We start from the raw sequence: 6,000 nt of genomic DNA, 5'->3' as shown, positions 1-6,000 counted from the left end.
GAGTCTGAGGTGTCTGTCCAGCTTTTCTGCTTTGTGACAAGAGCCTTGCCTCTGTCACCCTTTACCTTCTTGCAGTCAGGAGATATGTGGCCTTTCTCACCACAGTTATAGCATTTAACATTGGTGTAATCTCCTCTGTCAGACTTTCCTCCTCTGCCTTCAGATCTTCTGAAATTCTTCTTATCAGAACTTATGCTTTTCCTGGAAAACTTCTTTCCCTTCCTGAACTTCCTGTATGCAATCTTTGTGATTCCTTTCACCATAAGAGCACACAGCTTCATCATCTCCTCATCAGCATCAGTCTCAGGCAAGCTTTCAGAATCTGAGTCATCATCACTCTCAGAACTTGATGACTCAGTATCAGACTTTATGAAAAGAGCTTTACCCTTGTCTTTCTTTGAGGAAGCTGCTTTGGGGAATTCTTCTTCAGCCTTAAGAGCAACTGTCCTTGACTTTCCTCCTTTCCTCTTGCTTCTTTGTTCCATCTCCAGCTCATGAGTCTTGAGCATTCCATAGATTTCGTCAAGAGTTGTTTCATCAATATTGTAGTTGTCTCTTATTGTCGTTGCCTTCAAATCCCAGCATTCAGGAAGAGCTAACAGGAACTTAAGGTTTGAATCTTCAAGATCATACTCTTTATCAACCAATGACAAATCATTCAAAAGTTTGACAAATCTATCATATAAATCATTCAATGACTCATTAGTCTTTGAGTCAAAGTGTTCATACTCTTGAGTGAGTATTGTCTTCCTGTTCTTCTTAATTGTGTCAGTTCCCTGACACCTTGTTTCCAGAGCATCCCATATCTCCTTAGCAGTCTTGCAGTTGATTACCCTGTTTGACATTACATTATCAATGGCACTATGCAGTAAGTGTCGTACCTTAGCATCCTTAGCAATTGATGCTATGTCCTCAGCAGTATAATCACTCTTCTCCTTTGGTACGGTCTTTGCTGCTTCACCTGCAACTGCAACAGCGAGTTTGGTTGGTTTGTGAGGACCTTCCTTGATTCTATCCAGGTATTCTAGATCTGTTGCTTCCAGGAACATGGTCATCCTTACCTTCCATATGGGATATTCAGATGGTCTCAGTATGGGGACTCTGATGGTCTCATACCGACCCTGAATTTGTGTCTTTGGTGGTTCCTCAGTTGTGGTAGGCTTAGTTGGAGTTTCTGTGTCCAACATGATTGTGTTTGGATCTTTAACTGTATGTAAGTTAACAGATAGGCTCTGATACCAATTGTTAGGTCACACACACACTGTAGAGGGGGTGAATACAATGTATAGTACACTTAAATCGAACTTTAAGAACTTAAGTAACAGAAAACAAACTTTATTGAAACAATAAACTCTGTTACAGTATGGAACTGTTACCTCTCAGTGATGAACAAATATCACGAGAGCTGTTAGGGTTACAATGAATAATCTTTTCTAATAATGATAACACTTATAGTGTAAACCCTATGTTCGTGTTTATATACTACACAGTTACAAGATAATCGCTAATTGATATGGAATATAATTCTGCTTCCTAAAATATATCAATCAGATATCTTTTCTTCCAAGTATTCCATTCTTCACGGAATTCCTTCTTCATGCATATCTCTTCTTATGTTTATCTCGATCTTCTTTCCTTTAATCAGCTACTATCCTTATCTGATTGTCCTTCAGCACTTAAGTTCTGATATCTATCTTCTGATGATTATCTCCTGATAATATAAGTACTGATATCCTTAAGTCCTGACTTCCAGTATAAGTATTGATCAACAGTTAAGTACTGATTTATCCTGTTCACGTAAGATCTGAAAGCTAAATATAAAACATATTAGCCATGACATTATCAAATATATCTAACAATTAGCATATCATTTATCTCTGTATAACATCTTCTCTTTTGAGGTACGTTGTATTTCCCATGTTTTTTACTTATGTGTTTTACATGTTTACTGCATACTTCTCTCTCTCTATATATATATAATTAAATTACATTTTTGTAAACTTAACTACTCTAATTCATTTGTTATTACTTTATTTTATTATTTAGTTTCATGGTTATGTGTATAACACTATAGTTTACTTAATTTAATCATTTAGTTTAATTTTTATTATTAAATGTTTTAGTTAACAATCACCATTTTTTTAGTAAATATTTAATGCATGAATTTATGGTTATAATTATGTGTTTTGTGCATGCATAATAATTTATGTGTTATATGTTAATTATATGTTTGATTTAGATATGCATTTAGATTAGTGCACTAATTAAATATATGCTCATTTATTAAATTGGTTATACTTAATTTGTATAATGATATTTTCACACGTAAGGTTATGAAAATTTTATACACCAATATTGATATTTTGTCCACTTACATAATCCTGAGCATATGTTACCTATTTTATTTATCTTTGTTATATTATTTTAAGGATTATATAGATAGTAAATATTAAACGTACATCTATTTTATTCTGAATTTAAATAATTTACATAGACTTGATTTATTATTATTATATATAATGTATTTAAGTGTTGAGTTTTTTTATTGGTCGGTATACTATTTTAAACTATTATATGAGAACTAGGGAACTTTGCCCGCGCGCTACGCGTGCTAGCCAAAAAAAATATTTTTATTATTTTTTACGATTAGCACCAAATAAATTATTTTACTATTTCTTTTTATAATTTGAATATTTTATTTTTAGCCGAAAATCTTGTTGTTGAGTTTAGATAAAAGTTTCTCAAATAATATTGCCACGAATAGTTGCGATATGATGTTAGTTAAATTTTTTTGTTGCTAATATATAAGAGAAAAACAAAATTTTTAAATTAGACAAATAATATGAATTACTTAATGTGGTTTAATTTTATGAAAAAAATGTATAGATACCAAATTGTGGTCAAACTGAAATACAATTGACACATCTCCTATTCTTTTATCAGGCACAAAAAAATTTTAGTTTTTATTTTTACTACAACTACAAAGTAACTATCACTTGAATAAAAAACGGAGGTATTATTGTTATTCACCGGGTCCATTTTGTTACTTCCTCCTCTATATGCACCCTTACATCATTGATTTTGTTTTCCACATATGGTATCACATATGATACTTCTGTGTATATCTTTAATTTTGTTGAACATTAGTGATGAGTGATTAAGTAATTGTTTGAATCTGATTTCATTCATCTATGCATATTCTTCATATCATAAAATCAAATAACTATTAAGTAAACATATAATGATTTAACATTTATAGATGAAATGAATTATATTAAAAACTTAGGGATTGAGTTTGAGTTGATAGAATATTTTATATCAATTGTTACAATTATGCATTTGAGCAATCTATACTGTAGCGACTGGGATTTTCGCGACGTGATTAAGTGAATAAAGTATAATTCAGTATTGTAATTATAAATTATGTGCAAAATGAATTTTGTTGGTTAATTGTCTTTATTGTATATTAGTAACTGGGAACGTAAAATGACCTTTCCAGTTTGATAAGTCAGCTACGCATGCTAGCAATTTTTTTTATTAATTTTTACGATTCGCACCAAATAAATATTTTTACCATTTGAATAGTTTATTTTTCACTGAAATATAATGGTGTCGAGTTTAGGTAAAACTCTGTCAAATAATATTGTCATGAATAGTTTAGACAATACCAAAATTAAATAATGTGATTTAATTTAATGAAAAAAAAGATATACATACAATACAACACTCACATTCATTCTTAGATGGCATCACATATTCTGCATCTAAAAAAGTATGTACAACGGCAAGTTATTAAAGATTTTCTAAACTTATGTATTATATTGATATAAAGCATAATTATAGAATTTTTTGATTTTAATTAAAATACGTTAATAGAGCATTTATATTTCCATTCAATTTATAAGGAAAAGTAAAATATGAATTTAACATTTAAAATTAGGTTTTTAGGATGGACAAAATAGTTGAATTATACACAAACATATTCCAAAAACAAAAAGAAAAAGCAAATCAGCATAGCTCAATTACAACTCATACACTCTCAATTTGAAACAGACAAAACTCACTTAAAATTCACAATTCACACACTCTCTCTTTCAATTTGAAGCTGATTCAAGTAATTTATGCTTAGAGCTTGAAGTGTTGCATTCAGTACAATAACTAATCCATACCACTTCATCGGGGGTACTCATTCCGAAAGAAGTAAGTTGTTCAATTATGTTTTACGTATTCTCATTGTTAGAATAACAATTTAATGTTCGATTGATCGTTTAATGTAAATTGATGCAGAATGGATATAAAAGAAGTTCAGATATGTTTTATTTGTACAAATATGGGTAATTTTTACAGAAAGGGGGAATTGATATGTATTAGAATGTAGCTTTGTACTTTGTTAAAGTTCAATTGCTCATTATGTGCTAATTGTAATTGTTATATACTAGAGTATCTGTTTTGCTTACTTTGTTCAAATTATGCAGTTTCTGGCATTGCCATTTTATGTAAACTATGGGAGTCACCCCCCTGGTGAGGTTAAGTTGTTAGGACCCTTGAATATTGTTTGGACGGGAAAATATCCGAGAAACTCTAAGAGCATCGAAAATCTGTCTGATATGATGAATTTCTACTTAATGAAGCCCTACCATATGGTTCTACTGGAATATGAAGGAGGAGCGCAGTTCAAATTTCAAGTATATAATCCGTATGCGGTGGAAATGAAATATACAGAAGTGGCATGGGATTCTGACTTGACCTAGACAGATACCGAGCTAGAAAGACTGAGTACCACTTTTTGTTGTAATGCTACAACTAATTTCTACACTGTTCAGCACATACTTATTGAAGGCAAACATTTGTTGGGCACATCATTCACAGAGGTAACAAATAGACGTCCATATTTCAAAATTTATTTTAAAATATTGTCATTTTTTTAATATGTTGTCTCTAATAGTTTTGTTCTTTCTAGGTTATCAATTCAGATACTTGCGACAAATTGGGGTTATGTGAAAAGTCTCCAGTCATTACATTTTATTTTGAGGATCAAGAATGGCCTATACATGTAAAATGGGTTACTGACGCAGTCCTTTTTACTAATGAGTGGAATTGGTTCATTCGAGATACACAAATTAAAATTGGTGATACCAGTGCTCTCTACCATACTGATGAAGCACTGAAGTTTAAAATATGTGTTTTTGATGAATCCGTCATTCCAAAAGATGGAACTTATGGAGGTATCTTGTCATTAACATCTTCTATTTAAAAACCTGAGATTTTGAAATTGTTTCCCATGTTGCATTTTAACAGGTGAGGCAGATGATGTTCAGCATTATGCCAAATTTTTCAAGGTTACTACAGATCATACGTTACAGTTCGGGGAACTGGTCTGTTTGTACTTTGTTCTTGTTTTATAAGGATTCAATCACTAAAATGAGTTATTGCAGTAAATGATAATCTTACTATGCAGGAAGTACCACATGTGTTTTACTGTCTTCATGGTACAAAACTTTCCAATAACTTAAAGATTTTTCTCGGTGGTGGGATGAGTGCAAAATTTAAATTTTGTTTTGCGGAGAAGAAGATTTATGGGATGAATCAGTTTTTACGAAAGTATGTTATACGTGAGGGTTATATCATATTTTTTAAATATTGCGGTAATTCAGACTTCCAGATTTCTGTTTATGATACGACATGCGTGAATCACCTTCGTCATTGTTGTGGAACATACCGCTTTGAAGATTTCATGTTTCCTTCATGTTCTGACGAAGTAATTGAGATTAATGATGGTTTCGATGTAAAATCATAAGCACTTACTATTTTCTCTGTATGATACCAAAAACATAAGAATGGTTTATGTGTTTGTGTCATAGTACTTTTCGTCATAAAAGTCTTTTTGTGTTTCATATTTGAACCTGTTTACATTTGGTCATAAATTTTTACATTTGTGAGTATTTTGATGATGAATTGGGAATTGTATGTTGGTTTTCAAAGACTCACTCACAGAGAACT

This window comes from Apium graveolens, chromosome 6 (assembly GCF_009905375.1).
Source record: "Apium graveolens cultivar Ventura chromosome 6, ASM990537v1, whole genome shotgun sequence".
Lineage (NCBI taxonomy): Eukaryota > Viridiplantae > Streptophyta > Magnoliopsida > Apiales > Apiaceae > Apium > Apium graveolens.
The sequence above is the reverse complement of the archived record's forward strand: the minus strand, read 5'-3'. Positions refer to the sequence as shown.